Below are 17,934 nucleotides of genomic sequence, written 5' to 3'. Positions count from 1 at the left end.
TCTTCCAAATATTACATTTATTTTGTAAGGAACTGTAAAAATCAACAAATATCACATGTGATAGTAATTGTTCACAATTACAAGTAGCACCCCAATTACTTAATCACATTCTATTTGTTTTAAAGGGTCTTGATAGTAATAGAAATGTTTCCTTGAGGCATAGTTCTTGACTATAGGTAATTGAAATGTCTTAATAAGATTTCATTAAAGGAAAAGAAAATTCTTTATGTGGTGAAGAGTATCTATAACTTGCTAGTAAATGTATGCCTTTTAGCCTTTATAATGGTTATGGTACAAAAAATGTTACTTTGAATTTCTTTGGCATTGTAGATACAACTTGTAGATGTGATGACCCTGGCTTTATATGAAAGAGATTAACTCCTTCAAGAAGTTAATAATCCAGTGCTAGCCGTTCTTCTCAGTGGTTAGAGCGTTGGCCTGCAGACTGAAGGGCCTCATGTTTCTGGTCAAGGGCATGTACCTCAGGGCGCTTGTGGGAATCAATCAATTGATGTGTCTCTCTCACATTGATATTTCTCTCTGTCTCTTCCCCTCCCTTCCACTCTCTAAAAAAAAAAAAAAAAAAAAAAAAAAAAGTCAATGGAAAAAATATCCTTGGGTGAGGAGGATTAACCAAAAAAAAAAAAAGTTAATAATCCCCCAGTTTAGTATGACAGTGTTATTTGGGAAAACTTATAAGCATATCAGCTTGCAAAATGTAATCTACTTATTGTTCTTCTTCTTCTTTTTTTTCCCCCCTCTCTCTCTCAATGTTTTGGGTTAAAAAAGTATGTTAAGATCACCAAGTGTTCTTTATGAGATTGCTGATTTTTTAAAATATCTTAAACTGATTTTTTGTGTAATAGCAGCCTAACATTAAAGAATGTTTAATCTTATTATCTCTTAGAGTATAATAATGTAAGGAAACCTTAGGGAAATTTGAAACATTTAAAAATAGAACTTTATTTTAAAACCAGGAGTTTTAAAGTTTATTTATTTTGTGGTGTTTACCAGGACACACAGAGCTCAGGTTTTATTAACAAAGAGGCATATGCAATTTTGGGGACCTCACAGATGCTTTTTCCAATAAGTATGTTTAGATTTATTGTTATAGCAATCAGATTTGCCAAATTTCAGTAATATTGAATGTCATTATGCTCAGTCTCCCTCCCTCTACACATACCTGAAGGGCCACCAATTTTTGTTAAATTATGCCATATAACTTATGGAAGAGTTGTTTGTTTGTTTTTTTAGATTAAGTTAAAAAGTTCTCATGGGAATACCTTTTTCAAAGAACTCCATATAGAAAAAATAGAAGTATGATTTATTTTTAATAGATATTTAATCATAATTTTACATTTCTAAGAAGCAGATTATCTGATCTTAGAGGCTAACTGCTGTTTTGCTAACTTTTTAAACACCCTAGTTGCTAGTTCAAGATCTGCATTTGTCCTGTGGTGGTTCTAATAGCGGCAGTCAATTAATCAAACAATATAAAAGTGTTTATCTGATACTGACCTTGTGCTGGGCACTTCTCTGGGTATTATGGGATAAACAAAGCCCCTTGAGCTAGTCAATAAATTTTAAGTGGTCATGACCCTAAGTCATATCTTTTGTCTGAAAACTGACTACTGGGCATATGTTCAACAAAGAGGATACTGAAACATCATCCCAAGGGTGTTTTTCTTTTATTTCCCCAACTGGTTGCCAGAGAAGTAATCACTGATCCACTAAATCCTAATCACTTTTGGTGATTGAAGATTATCACTCTCTAAAGAGATAGGCTTCTAGAGTAAGCTCAGTGGCAAAAGAAACCTCAGTCAGAAAACAGGTTTGAAAACTTTCAACTAATATTTTTCAACATTTATTGAGTACAACACAGTGTACTATGTACTTGGGTTGTGAAGATGAACAAAACACGAATTCTCTCTGTTCTGCCAGATCTTAAACGGTAATGGAGAAACCAGATTAATAGTCACAAATGAAAGTCCTCAGTGGCATATGCAGAGCATTTGGGAGCACATAGCATGCAGCCTAACTCTGCCTGAAGGAAATGGACAAACTGTGGTTTCCGCCAATCTCTTTAAGTGAAGAAAACAGACTTGAGATTCAGACAAAAGCCACAGGAAAACCATGTGGATTAAAAGCCCAAAGCATAGTCATCCAAAGGAACTCAGCAGTAACATTGAGCATATGATTTAAGATTTGCCAAAGGAATCGAATTTGCAGTTCAGTAGATGACAGGGACATTTTACTGTGCTCTGATACTTTTGAGTCAAATGGTTTTTATTGTGCCTGTATCAGGTCATCAATGAAAGTTGATTAAAGTGATCACATTTCCCCCCGAGTCAGATAGTTATTTTGTAGACAGGGAATAGACCCCAAATTATATCACAGGCCAAGTTTTGGCCATTTTTCTTTCTGGTATTTTTTTAGGCACCTGATAAAGTTTCATAAATACAGGTACAAGTTTGTTTTTCTTAGGCTAAGTTTCTTTTTCCCCCCTGTCTAGTAGCTGATTTTTTTTCGTGTTCCCACTTTCAGGCCACCATTTAGTTTTTCCATTCTGCTGCACATTAGTCTCTTCCAGGGAACAGCTTCCTTCTTGATTTCTTCCCTGAAGCCCTTACCCCTGTCAGCCTCACTTAGTCAAATTCTCAACTCTTTGTGTCTCATCACTGGGGTGCATCATAGACCTTAGGCCCTCTAGGCTGACTATCAAGAAGGTTGATGATGGAGATGATGATGATGGTGATGCGGAGAATAAGGGCAGTACTATCGTTATAATCATTCCCAGAGAGTCTACAGCTGTTCAGACTGCTTAGGCTCCGTGGCAGCTCTTTCACTTAGCTCTTTGACCTAGGCAGAGTGTGTTTCCTGTCTTGGACAAAGTTTTTCTCATCCATAAAGCAGGAATGATAATAATAATAATATCTATTATGCCATAGGATTGTTGGGAGAATTAGATGAATTAAGACATGTCACATAATAATAGTTAAAAATTGTTAGTTATTATTTAGTAGATTCAAATTTGTAATTGGTACAGTGCTAAGGATATTACCTCTTAATTTCCCACAACAACCTGGTAGGTACTATTATTACCTTTTATAGATGAGGAAATTGAGGCTTAGGAAAGTTAAATAACTTGCCCAGGGTAACATGGTCTGGATTCAAACTCAGATCTGTGTGACTCCAGAATGCCTGCTCTTTGGACTAAAACATAATGCCCTCTGGGAGTCACAGAACAGCAGGAATGCTGCCATAGCTCACTGCAGCTATACCAGCTATTTCCATGGGCCAGGCACATCACTAGGGGACTTGGCGGGACCATCCTTCTGCAGGATTGAGTTCTAGTTCTGGCTTTCACTGTCTGCCTTTTGATCTTGAGCAAGTCACTTAAATACTTTTGAGGCTCAGATTCATAAGGCTCAGATTCATAATCAGTAACCTGGAAATCATAGCAGAGTTGCTTTAAAGGGTCAAGCAAGACTATAATACTAGTAACTACATAATAATTCATGGGCTAGAATAAAATACATATGGACATTTTAAATAGACAGAATAGGTAATATCAGTTAACTTTTTAAAACCTTATCTTCTCTTGTAGGTTATTTGAATTTTACTTGCTACTTTGGAAAGTGAGAGGTTTATTTTGTATTTCTGGAAATGAAAGATTCTAGGGCACCAGATTTAACTAAATTGGCTTGCCAACTGAAATTTTGGACTACCTAACAGCATAAGTAAAAACATTTAGTGAGCAGATAATAAAAGTGTGTTGATTGTTGGGTCGGGATGGATTTGATACATCTGAAAATGTTAGGCCTCCTCTTTCCGTGAATCTTTTGTTACAGCAGGTTGAGCTTTTGAATAGAACATAATATAGAGTTATGTCTTTCTATACATTACTCAGCCATCCATCTAGCAATATTAGTGATCCAGAACCCATATGGCTTCTGGAGATAAGTAGAGGACACCCGTCCCTTAAATTATTTTTATGAGAATTAAACAAACATACTGTATCTAGTTAGCTTCATGACTGATTTCCACACCTATAGCAGTTAGAATGGCGAGGAGACATTCATGCAGGCAATCAGTGGTGAGAAGTGATAGGAGGAGCCTGACCAAAAGGGGGGGGGGGAAACCCCTAAAACATGTTTTCTTGGTATGGAATCTGTAAGTGAATGCTTGTTCACTTCTGTGAACTCATCTCAGTTTTGTGAGATAGTTTAAGAAGGTGAGATTAACTTCTTTTTATAGGGAAGAAAATTGGAGCTCAGGGAGTTTCATTACCTACTCAGGGGCTGGCAGCTTGTGATTGGCAGGTCAGGAATTGAACCCACATCCCCCACTTGCTGGCAGAAATGCATGTAGCTAAACAGGAGGAACATCATAGGTCTTGGGAGCATTATATGAATGCTCAGCAGGACTGTGTTAGTAATAATTGGAAAACACTAATAAATTTTAAATTATGTGAGTATGGTGTAAGATGGTGTGAAGGAGTTCCCCATTATAAGAAGAGTTTCATTTATAAGTTTAAAATTAGGAGACAAAACTACTATGATACTCAAAAGAATATAACCAGAGATAACTGGAAAACTTAGTTGCTCTACGTGGCTCATTTCCTGAGGTTCTAGATTGCTGTTCTTTTATAAAACCCTATAAGTGACACTTGAAAAGTGCTTTGGAATGTAAGAAGGGTGAACCAGTGTAGTGGTCTTTAAACATTTGCACTCCAGTAAAAGAATTTTGAAAACTGTGGATTCCCTCATTGACATTTAAACTTTTTGTCATAAGCTTAAGTTATTTGTATGGTATAATTGTTGTTGATTGTAAATACTACATTTCTTAATAAACTTGCCATACCCTTCTGTAATATTTGAGTCAAACACCACTATCCATTTACAAACTACTTTTTAACAGTCAGAAGTTTCAGTGTTAATTTTTCTCCTGAATTCTTTATTATTAGACTTTTCCCACTAAATTTTATCCTTGTGTATTATTATGTTTAAGAATTTATTTTTAATCACCATATCATACTTTGATGATAAAATTTAATTTACTGTGACAGGACTCTATGATTTTAAAAAAGTTATTACAGTGATTATTAGTATACAGTTGATCATAATAATATGTGTGAATTAATAAATTTTGATAAATAATATTAGAGAAAAATACAATTTTATTGGAAATATATCTCTTAATACATTATTAATGATTTTCTTCTAATTAGCTTGTATATTAGATGAATACTCATTACAAAAAGAGTTCAGCATATTTTTCATTTTAAATATATACACTGTTGAATTTTGTTTACATAAATAAGTTGAAGAGGATGAGAGTGTTAAAGCTGTGTCAATTCTTTGAACTTCTGGCATCTATTCAAAATCACAATGATCTATCATTTAAAATATTTTTAATGATTTATCAGCTGACAACTAAATTAGGTTCTCCTCTACTTTTATTCCAAGTAAAGAAATAGCAAAGATACCTAAGTTGCAAAAGAAGAGTGATTAGGGCCATACACTTTTTCATCACCAGTATTTCTCCTGTGTCCTGCCCAGAGGTTCTTTCCTCCCCCAAGCAGTGCCTCTGAGTGACATTTGTGATGGGTGCATTGTGTGCCTGGATTTTATAAAGTGGGAGAAGGGGAATTGGAAAAGGGAAAGTGGGAAAGTTAAACATGTTCTGTAGGGGCATTCTCAGGTAGATTGGTTTCAGGGAAGGGTATTTAGAAAAGTTGATTCTGGAAACTGATTTACTGTCTGCTTACCTGTGTGCTCTTCAGACCCTTTGGAAAGTCCCATGTACTTCTAGGAATTTGCCTACCCTCACTTGAAGACTTTGGGCTAGTAACCACTATATTACTGGCTCTTAATTTAAACTTTTTTTTTTCTATCCCTGATGCATGTGTTTGTGTGTCCCCTTTTAACTTAGAACACTAGTAAATAGTTGTCTACGGCTGTGGTTGGCAAACTGCGGCTCTTTGGCCCCTTGAGTGTGGCTCTTCCGAAGTCTTAGGAGTACCCTGATTAAGTTAATAACAATGTACCTACCTATATAGTTTAAGTTTAAAAAATTTGGCTCTCAAAAGAAATTTCAATTGTTGTACTGTTGATATTTGGCTCTGGTGACTAATGAGTTTGCGGACCACTGGCTAATGTCATAGGTCTTAATTGCTTCCAAGCAATTAATATAATGTGTCCTTTCCATCTTCACTATCCTAATTCTCTCTGAATTCTCCAGATGAGGAATAACACTTGAACAGTCTGTGTAACTTTCCCCCTATACATCTTTTGGTAGTCTTACATTTATCAGTACTTTGGGAAAGCATATCTTAAATAGCTCAATATAAGGACTTATTGCTGTTTGTAGTAAACAACAAACAGCTGGCCAAAGTTAGATTATTTTTTTTTGGCTTGTGCTTATTTCTTTTGAGTATCAGTTCATGAAAATTGAAAACAGCACAAGAGATCTCAGATGTAATTTATATTAACTCTTTCCTTTAACAGAAAGTGAAACTAGAGAGATTAAGCCAGTTGTCCAAGGTCACAGAGTTGGTATTAGAGTAGTAGAGCTGGGGGCTCCTAACTCTCATTATTACACCCTTTGCTACATCACACCTCCTGTTGCCTTTTGCTAAATTGCATTCATTTACCTCAATCCTATTTAATAATAGTTCTGGGGATTGACCGAGCTTTTGTTGACTCAGCATTATTTTTGAAGTAGAGAGACATTTGCTTTTTCATTGAAGACTTTTCTCAAAACAAAAAATAGTCCTTATTCCCTGGCAAATACTTTCTGTGGCACAGTAGGACACAGAAAGCTGGCCTGGGGCCCTGCGGCCCCAAGGCAGTGGCACTGGGGGAGGGGGGATGTTAACAGGTCAGAGTAGAGGTGGATTGGCAGAGCTGGGGCTGGTGGGAGGTGGGAAGCTTACATCATTTCCCTGCACTGAGCTCTGGCGAGGCTGTAAGGCCTTACTTTCCCCTGTGTAATAGTTTACCAGATTGACAGAGATTCGTAAAAGAGAGAAAAGGTACGGCAGGACGGATGCTCACCCCGTTCATAAATCTGTGCTATACGATGAAACTGTCAATAAGTAACTAGAAGCAGCCAGGACTCTGTGCTTCGCTTCCCCCCCAGCTCAGTTGCTTTCTGCTCCGCCCCATCCCTGCTCTCTCTGCTGCTCAGATCAGCTTCCTGCTTCTCTTGAAAGCGGTTCTCCCATAAAGCTGGTCTGCTTTCACTGAGAGCATTATATTCATAAGTCTGAGTCAGGTTTTGTGGAAGTATTGTTGGTTTGGTTTTCTTTGGGGGATGCAGAGGGAGGGAAGAATTAAAAAAAGAAAGAAAGGGGCAGACTGATGAAAAAGCAAAATCATCATGAATTTTGTTGTCACATCTTGCCGGTGTTACAACCAGCTCTGTAGACTGCTGCACTGAAAACATTTCTGTGAGAGGTATGTGCTTGAAAATGGAAAGGTGACTGTTGGCTGTGGAGCAGACTGTCCGCCCTGCAGCTGCTCAGATGGCTGTAAGGTCGGAATGCTCTCTAGTGTTTTGATATCGCAAGGGCAGTCGTTAATTTGAAACGTGGTACAGTTAACCAGCTCTTGGTGAAATGTTAAATGTGTGCTTAGTCCCCACATCAGGACTCCTGAAATGCTCGTTCTGGCTGAATATGTCTTGTCAAATCCACGGTGTTATTCCAGGCTCTCTTGATGGTGCTTGTCTGTAAACAAGATGATGATCTTTAATACCTCTCTCATTATTTATGAACCACGTGACGAAGATTAATGAGAGAGACTTCCAGTAGCCTAGAAGCAGCTTCAGATTCTTTAGGAGCGTTTGCCGCAACAGATGGCGAAAGTAAAAGGAAATGGTTGATGATTTACCTTAACCTAAAGTGAAAGTTTTAAAGTTTAGAGGGTGTGTTATGGCTAAGTGGAAAAATCTGGAGGGGCCACTAAAATTTAAAATCATTACCCCACCCACTCGAGTGGATGCCTGACCTATGTTATGGCTAAAAGACTTTTGAACACAGATGGATATATCTTTTCAAAGGAAATTGGGGAATATGCATAAACGTTTCTATTCAGTGGGATTAATAATAACAATATAACCAACACCAAAGGAAATGTGGAGAACTGTACAGTGGTTATGAAGTACCCAGGCTATCCTGTTATAAAAAGTTTTAGAGAAAATATAACAGATAATTTGTCATGTACATTGAATAAGATAGTGTGGCAGAGACTATTTGAACTACAAAGTAGTTTCTGCTTGATTATAAGAATTATTTTATTATGTAAGAAACTTGAGAATTCTTGAATGTTAGCATGTTTTAAATTTGTTTTACAAAACTTTGGAGTTAAGTTGTTTAAGTTATCAACATATAAACGTGCCAGTACTGTTGCCCTTTTCCACAAAGATGGTAGTGCTTAAATTGTTGAAAGCTCTTATTCATGAATAGAATAAACTAGTGATTATAAGTCAGCCTAAATTTTTCCCTTTACGAGACTGTGCCATTTAAACTTTATTTCTTCTCAGAATTGTGCACGGAGAGCTAATCTTCATGATCATAGAGGTTAATGTTAATAAGTTAAAAAAGGGAAAGATTCTAGAACAAAATCTCTGGGAAGGAAACCTAATGCAGACTTCTGAGAAGGAATCCCTTCTCCACCACACAGACAGGTGGCCATCCAGATCCTATTAACTTGGTCATTCTCAAGTGCACATTAGAAACCCCTGGAGAACTTTTAGTACCTTCCATTGCCCAGGCCCTGCCCCAGAGATTCTAACTTAATTGGTCGGGGGTGGAGCCTGGGCAATGAAAGACTTCAAGCCGTTCCCAGTTGTTTATAATGTGCAGCCAGGTTGGCAATAGCTGCATTTCCTGAATGAACATCCTCCGTAGTGAAGCAGCCCCTGCTGTTTTGGGTGCTGTTATAGATCAACACCAGATCTGCTTTGGTATGTGTCCTCTTAGATCTGAACTTTGTCACTTGAAGCTCCTGAGATATTTAATATCTCCCCCAAGACTTAGCTTTTCTAAACTGAAGAGTCCTAGTTCCTTCAGTCTTCAGGACTTGCTTTCTACATTCTTTCCCATTCTGGTCTCTTCCTGTCATGGAATCGCTTTTTTTTTAACAGTATCACACTGTCCTTTTTTTTAAACCCTCACCCTAGGACCGTGGTCGGCAAACTGCGGCTCGCAAACCACATGCGGCTCTTCGGCCCCTTGAGTGTGGCTCTTCCACAAAATACCACAAAATACCACGTGCGGGCGCGCACATACAGTGCGATTGAAACTTCGTGGCCCATGTGCAGAAGTCGGTATTTTGTGGAAGAGCCACACTCAAGGGGCCAAAGAGCCGCATGCGGCTCGCGAGCCGCAGTTTGCCGACCACTGCCCTAGGACATGTTTTTAATTTATTTTTAGAGAGAGAAGAAGTGGGAGGGAGAGAGAGAAACATTGACTAGTTGCCTCCTGTATACACCCTGACCAAGGATGGACCCTGCAGCCTGTGAATGTGCCCTGATGGGGAGTCGAACCCAAGACTTTTTGGTGTACGGAACGACACTTCAACCACTGAGCCACCCTGGCCAGAGCTGGATCACTCTTAAATAGGATGCGCTGACAACTGAGCCCATCATTCTAGATATGTAGTGCCTAGCACAGGATGCAGAGAGTACAGTAAAGCTGTAACTCTCTTGTTCTGGACACTATACTTCTGGCAAAGATTACATTTGCTTTTTGGCAGCCATGTCACACTGTTGACTCATGGTGAGTTTTATCTCAGCTTGAGCTCTTAGTTCTTTTTCACATGAACTGTGCATAAGTCAGGACTCTCCTACTCCATGCCTGTAAATTTTTTTAACTATAGTTTCAGATTTACATTTATGCTTATGAAATATGAGGAAATCTGATGAATCAGTTATCCCACACAAGGAGAGGGATGTATTCACACTGAATGTCAAAAGGTTATAATGTACATATAGCAGCAATTTTAAAGAGGGAACTAGACCTTTCATTTTCCAGTGTTCCTTCTAATTCATCACTCAGTGCTTGCTGTTCAAAGTTAAGAACCCATTTGACTATACAGCCTGTGTTAATGTTTTATTCAATATGTAGGGGAGGAAAAATAATTTTCCTTCTACCTTTTGAAGTTGCTCTGGCTGGTCTAATAGTAAAATTGATAAAAAACAGATTACCAGGATAAAATAACCAAGTTTATTACGTATATATATGGCATAAAGAAGAATATCCAGAAGAATATGGCATCCAAGGACAAATTGGGCAGTTGAGGCTTATAAGCCATTTGGACTAAGGAGAGGAAGGTAGTAGTACAGGACTTTAAAGAATTGGACACAGAGGGGACGCTAATAGACTTATGACAAGGTGATAGATAGCAGGTTTTTCTATCTAACCTTCTTTAGGCAGGTACGTTAAATACTATTTTTGAGTCTTTCGTTTCTTAAAAATAGTTAGCTTAAAATAATCAGTATCCCCAAAAGGCAGATTTTGGGGTAGCACACTCTTCTCTCCCTCAAATACTTTGTCAAATGCTTTTCCAAAAATCAAAATACATTATATCCACGGTATTCTCCTGAACTGTTTTTATTTTAAAAGGCAATGTGTTGAGCTTGTCATGACATTCTTATTTAGTGAGGTAAGTAGAAGGAAATATTTTGCAGATGAGCAGGTGACTTGCCTAGGATCTTACTACTGTCAGAGCTAGGACCCACCACAAGCTCCGCTGGTCCCCCCTCCAGTGCTCCCTGGATCAGACCACAAGTGCTGATGCCATTTGTTATTTAGGATAAGACTTTGAAGAAAACTGAAAGGAAATAAAGCCTCCGTGGATGCTTCATTATCTCTTTGGGAATATTTAATACTTAATCCCTTAACATAAACCAAATCAAATTTTGATTTGTTTTTCATTTAGTGTTCTGCCCAGAGCAATAAAAGAGGAGTAAATGACTAGCCAACATTACTAAGTTAACTGGAGAGAATAGTTTTCTTAGGAGTTTGGGCATCCTAATTCCGCTTGGAAAGTTATTCATGCCCTAACCCCCTCCACACAACTGATGGTAATACTGCCTTGCTTATAATGAATTATACCATGCAAAAGTTTTATATATTAAGGGAGAGATACATATGGCCTGTTTTCCAATTTTGCAGATGAGAAAACTGAGGCCCAGGGAGGAAAGGCTTGCTGTATCCTTAGTGCTTGGCAGTGCATTTAGTACATAAACATGCTTGTTAGTAAATAACTGGATATTGCACAGCTTTCTTCAGTATTGTTTTCTTCTCCACATAGGAACTGGATTTTATCTTTCTTTCCCCTAGCTTTGCTTTTGGGCACTCATTTCCTTAACAGTGTTGAAATGGAACAGCTTTTTCAAGAATACCTATTACTTTAGAAAAGCTCCAGTGAAACAGTACAAGCTCCGATAAGTAGGTTTATTTTTCCATCGTTTAAAGGGGAGGAAAATAAGTCCCTTTCCTCCCCTTTAAAAATTGACTTAAAACCATTTAGTTTTTAAGAAAGGAAAAAGAAGAGCATCCAAAGAATGAATAGCCTAGGGCCGGTCTGTGTTAATCCAGCCCCTTGTCTACATCTTCATTAGGTTCCAATGAAAACTGATGCTCACAACAAGGCTGACCCTAATGTATGATAAGACCTGCAGTCACCAGTGATTTAATTATATTCACTATGCTGTACTTACTCAAGCATCAAAGTATACCTTAATACATTTGGAAAGGTTTTCAGTAACAGTGGTTGAAACAACAAGGCTTTATAAGTAAATTTAGTCAATCCGACTAGGTTCCTTTTCTGGTCAATATAGTTTTGATCGCATGTCCTCTTCTACAGTTTGGAAACACCTGCCTTTATTAACCAGAGGCTTGCAGAGAGGATCAGCTGTGAAACTGCACTTTCAGAGCAGCTCTTGCTTCTTTTGTAGTCCCAAGTGTCTATTTTCTATTTTGTAAGGATATTTAAATTACATCGATTAACAGTGGTTGTATTTTTACATGGTTGTTCCTCTTATCTCATGTCCTGAAATCCATTCTTGTAACCCCTTCCTTATTTTTATGCTTCAAAATGATGCTTTTAACCAGATGTTTTTTAACAGGAAATGAGAATTAAATGTTCACAGAACCATGATCCATCTATACATTAGCCATATAAAAGAATACAGTTTAAAAAATGTAATATGACACATAGATTAAGATGTGATTACTAGTGGGTTTAGTTAATTCTTGAGTAGTACTCAGTACACGTATCCGTATTTAATTTGAAATAAAAAATGGGATGTCAGAAAAAACACATGAGTTGGGAAATACAGATTCATTGCAAATACTTCTTGTTGTAGATTATTAAAATGTAAAGACCTCAAAACCTAACCTCTCTAAATTACTATTCAGAGAGTGCTTATAGACATATCTTCTAAAACTTCAGCTAAATTACTTTATACATGGCATATCCCAGCAGTTATTTTCCTATGTGTTTTTCTTTTTGTGATTGTTTTTATTATTATTAAGAAACTGGGTGGAGCTCATCAAACTTTAGAAAGAATGCTGGATAACCAAACTTCGGGGTTAATTTTGGTATTTATTTTTAAAACATGTGTTTTTTACACAGTGAACTTAACCTCCAGAAAAGTTTGAATATTTATGAGGTTGTCCTTAAAGCATATAAAATGATAAAGAATTGCAAGAAAATAGTGTACTAGTTGCTATAAGTATTTATAATTAATAACAGTCAGTCTCAGTCTGTTTAGGCTGCTATAACAAAATGCCACAGACTGGATGGCTTATAACAACAAACATCTATTTCTCATAGTTCTGGAGGCTGAAATTCTGAGATGAGAGTGCCAGCATGGTCAGGTGAGGGTTCTCTTCTGGGTCACAGATTTCTTGTATCCTCATATGAACAAAGGGTTAAGGGAGCTCTTTTTTATAAAAACACTTACTCCCTATGCTGTATACCTGAATCTAATACAAAATAATATGGAATGTAAACTGTAATTGAAAAATATTTTAATTAAAAAAAAAAGACTTTTAAGTGGCGGCCTTAAAAAAGATAAAAATACTAATCCCACTCATGAGGGCTTCACCTTCATGACCTAAGTGCCTCTCAAGCGCTCCACCTAATACCATCACATTGTACATTAATATTTCAACACATGAATTTTGTGGGGAAACGCAAACATTCAGACCATAATATTCTACCCTTGAGACCCCCAAATTCATGCCCTCCTTGTATGCAAAATACATTCATTCCATCCCAGCTACTCAAAAGTCTTGTCTAGTTCTAGCATTGACTCCAAAGTCTAAAGTCTCATCTAAATGTTACCTACATTAGACATGGTGAGACTAATGGTATGATTCATCCTGAGACAAGGTCCTCTTCAACTTGAACCTGTGAAAACAAACAACTTATATACTTCCAAATATAATGATGGGATGAGCATATAATTAAACACATTAAAAAAGGGAGAAATAGGAAAGAAAGGGGTATGATAGACCCCAAGCAAGTAAAAGCTCAGTAGGGCAAATTACATACAATCTTAAGGTTAGAGAATAATCTTTAACTCGATGGTCTGTTCACCAAGCCCACTGGAGCAAGTCCTACCTTCTGGATACACTTAGGGCAACCCGGCCCCTATCGCTTTTCTGGGTGTAGCCCATACAGCAATTGTTCCAAGCTGGAATGGTATTCCTGTAGTTCTATTGGTTTGGGGTTACCTGGCAGCTTTAGCCTTTCTCCTTCAGCTCTATTGGGTGTTGCCCTAGTGGGGTCTCTGTGGTGGCCTCTTCTTCGCCATGTCCTCAGCTTTCCTTCTGCCCCTGTAGGCAGCTCCAACCTTTGAAATTTAAATAGAAGTAGCCAGTCCCCATTGGTTCCCATTATTTTGGATGGGAGGTCTTCTGGTCTGTTGAAACCCGGGGGATGCCCTAGCCCCTTTTGAAATCGAGGAGGAAGCCCTGATGATCTCTAAACTGCCTTTGGAGTCCTTTTTCCCTTGTCTTGAGGAATATCACACATTCCCAGTAGAATATCTCTATGATTCCATCCTGTAAGTTCTAAGAAGTCTGACAACCAAACTTCATTCATTCTTGTCTCCTTCCCCTTCAGTTCACATTGGCTGCTTTTCTGCTGGGGTGGCTGAATAAATCCTGGTTCACACCCATACTAAACTTTTTATCCAAAGGTCTCTTGGTCATACCCTTAGTGTTATCTTCTAGGACACTGTTATAATATTGATAAGTTGAGAATTTTCTAATTTTTTAAATTTCTGCTTCCCTTTTGATTAAAAATTCCATCTTTAAATCATTCTTGCTTTCAGTTTTCTATAAGCAAGCATTCAAGAGGAGCCAATCTGTATCTTCAACACTTTGCTTAGAAAAAGGTTAGCCACACATCCAATTTCGTCACTCAAACTGTCCTTACTCACACATTCTATCTTCCACAAAATACTAGGACATGAACCGTTCAGCCACGTTCTTTGCTACTTTATAACATGGATGGTCTTTCCTTCAGTTTCCAGTAACATGTTCATTTCCAAGAGCTCATCAGAATGGCCTCTGCTTTTCATATTTACATGAACATTCTGTTCATGACCACTTAGGTTTCCTCTAGGAAGACAGGCTTTTTCTACTTCTGTTCTCTTCTGAGCCTTCACCAGAATTGCTTTTAATTGGCTGTTCACGGTAATACAGGCTTTTTCCACAGTGCAGTCCAAAACTCTTCCTTCCTCTACCCATTACCCAGTTCCAAAGCTGCCTCTCATTTTTAGGTATTTGTTATAGCAGCACCACACTTTCAGTACCAGTGTTCTGCTTTAATTACTGCAGGGTGTTGTGATACAACATAGACAGGGTGGCTTATAAGCAACAAACATTTATGTCTACAGCTCTGGAGGCTGGAAATCTGAGATCACAGTCATAGTTTGATTATGAATGACAAAGCCTCTTACTAGGAGAATTACTATTATTCTTCTCTGTATATAGAAAGCTCCCGAGAAAATGGATGTCAGGGGTCGTAGCAAGTAGGCCTAAGTTAAGATAAATAAAGCGCCAAGCAAATATGTATGATTTTTATATCGAGATATAATATATTGACTATACCTTTAGATATTACCTTTGCATAAATCTTAGAATTATTTAATTATTATTATTATTTTTTAATATATTTTATTGATTTTTTACAGAGAGGAAGGGAGAGGGATAGAGAGTTAGAAACATCAATGAGAGAGAAACATTGACCAGCTGCCTCCTGCACACTCCCCACTGGGGATGTGCCTGCAACCAAGGCACATGCCCTTGACCAGAATCGAACCTGGGACCTTTCAGTCTGCAGGCAAACGCTCTATCCACTGAGCCAAACTGGTTAGGGCTTATTTAATTATTTTTATTAAAACACTTGAATTAGATTTATTTGAAGTTGTATAGGTATTCTTATTCTTATTTAAGGGACTTATCCTAATTTGGGGGCTCAGGAAAACTCATCTTGGAGAAAGGGATGGCTAAGAAAAGATCTTACAAGTAGATTTATAAGTAGATTGTGCTGGGAGTGGTAGGAGGAAGTGCAAAGGACCTGAGGTGAGAAAGAGCAGGATACCTAAGAGAAACTAGAAGAATCTATTATTACTGGAGTTCAGAAAACAAAAAGGGTGGTATGATGTGGACTTTTGTGTGCTTTGATGAGATTATGGCAAGCCTAGCAGGTAACACTGAAGAGTGTTAAGCAAGGGAGTGTGGTGTTTGGATTTGCATTTTGTAAAGATCAGTCTGATTGTTATAGGAGGGATACTTTGGAGGGAGGCATAAATGGGGGATGCAGAAATCATTCAAGAGATTGTTATAGTGGTAGTTTAGGCCAGATGGTGGCGTTGGGGATTTAGGAACTTTAATTAATGGTTTTATGATTGACTGGATGTATAAGAGTAAGACAGGGGGAAACCACACACTAGGTTTAGCATCTGGTGCATTCGATGGTATTGTGACAACCACCCAAACAGGGAAAGCCACAAGAGAAGCAGAACTGGAGGCTGTAGGGAGATGATGTGTTTAAATGTACACATGTTGAGCTTGAAGTACCTATAAGATACTGAGATTATATTTTCATTTATGAGTAAAATATATGTGGACTTCAGAAGAGAGGAATTGGCTGAAATATAAACTTGGCAATCATTGGCATATGGTAATTGAAGCTTCCAGAATGAATGATATCAGCTAAGGAGGAGTGTGCAGTGAAAGTAAAAGCGGACTTGGTAACCTTAACCCAAGGCCCTGCAAAGGAGACACTTTCCACCCAAGAATTGAGAACATGAAGAAGCACACAGTGCTCACCTGAATTTTGTTTATTTGTTTTATTTGTTTGTTTTTTATGTAAGCCTCACCTGAGGAAATTTTTTCCATTGATTTTTAAGGAGAGTCTAATGGAGAGGGAAAGAGGGAAGAAGGTAGAAACAGAGTCAGAGAGACAGAGAAAAAGAGAGAGAAGTATCAATGTGAGAGAGAGACATCAATTCGTTGCCTCCTACACATGGCCCCATCAGGGCCAAGGATCAAACCTGCAACCCATGTATGTACCCTTGACCAGGAATCTAACCTGTGACCCTTTGGTGCTTGGGCAGACACTCTAATCACCGAGCAACACCAGCCAGGGCATGTGGCCTTTATATAGCCACAGCCACTTCCCTCTTGTCCCTACCCACTTTATAACTCCTTGCAACCACTAATCTGTCCTCCATTTTTATAATTTTGTCATTTCAAGAGTTATTTTTTTTTCACTCAGCATAATTCTCTAGAGATTCATGTAACTTATTGTATCAATAGTTTTTTATTCTGAATAGTATTCTATGATGTAACCACATGTTGAAATTCATCTCAGTTGTCTCCAGTTTGGGGCTATTATGAATAAAGCTGCTCTGAACATTCAGGTACCTATTTTTGTGTGAATTAGTTTTCATTTCCACTGGAGAAATGCCCAGGAGTGCAATTATAGCACCATGATGATAATTGCATGTTCAATTGTTACTTTTGCATTTTGAAAGTTTTTATACATATATTCTAGATACTAATCCTTTGTCAGATATGTATTTGACATGTACTTTCTTCCAGTCTGTAGATTATCTTTTTATCTTCTTTAGGGCGTTTTTGGGTGAGCAAAAGTTTTAAATTTTGATGGATTTCACTTTATCATTCTTTTAATGGGTTGGACTTTTGGTGTCAAATCCAAGTCCAAGCATTTTAAACCTGGCCCTAATTCTAAAGTGTTTCTTGTACATTTTCCCCCCTAAAAGATGTATAGTTGTTGTGTTTTACACAAAAGTTGTATAGTTTTTGTGTTTTGCACCTAGTCCATTATTCATTGTGAGTTAATTTTTATATATGATGTTAGCCTTAGGTCAACTTTTATATATGATGTGAGTCTTACTTTGCATATGGATTTCCTGTTTCTTCAGCACCATTTTTTTTAATGTATTTTCATTGATTTCAGAGAGGAAGGGAGAGGGGGAGAGAGAGGGAGAAACATCAATGATGAGAGAGAATCATTGATCAGCTACCTTTGCACGACCCCTACTGGGGAGCAAGCCCACAACCTAGGCATATGCCCTTGACCAGAATCAAACCTGGCACCCTTCAGTCCGCAGGCCAATGCTCTATCCACTGGCCCAAACTGGCTAGGGCAGCATCATTAGTTTAAAATGGCTATTATTCATCCATTGACTTGCTTTTGTGCCTTGGTCAAAAATAGATGGGCATATTTAAATTTATCTGTTTCTAGGTTCTCTGTTCTGTTTCATTGATCTATGTGTCTGCTCCTCCACCAATATAATACATTCTTACTATAGCTATATAGTAAGTCTTGAAATCAGGTAGATTGATTTCTCACCCTTCATTCTTCTTTTCCAAAACTA

General features: G+C 37.8%; 1 protein-coding gene across 4 annotated transcripts in view; it reads left to right on the top strand.

The window, feature by feature from the left end:
- Nucleotides 1–17,934, top strand: part of BBX (BBX high mobility group box domain containing) — a 298,024-nt gene that overhangs the window by 73,039 nt on the left and 207,051 nt on the right. Inside the window, exon 1 of one of the 4 annotated variants that reach the window (XM_059687916.1) lies at nt 7,310–7,460. The exons of the other annotated variants lie outside the window; for them this stretch is intronic. The gene's annotated coding sequence lies outside the window, so the exon portion shown is untranslated. Of the gene's footprint in view, nt 1–7,309; nt 7,461–17,934 lie in introns of those variants that run through there. 4 annotated transcript variants of the gene reach the window in all.

The sequence above is a fragment of the Myotis daubentonii genome, chromosome 3 (genome assembly GCF_963259705.1).
Source record: "Myotis daubentonii chromosome 3, mMyoDau2.1, whole genome shotgun sequence".
NCBI lineage: Eukaryota > Metazoa > Chordata > Mammalia > Chiroptera > Vespertilionidae > Myotis > Myotis daubentonii.
Note: the sequence above shows the minus strand (reverse complement) of the source record. Positions and strands in the feature narration are given on the sequence as shown.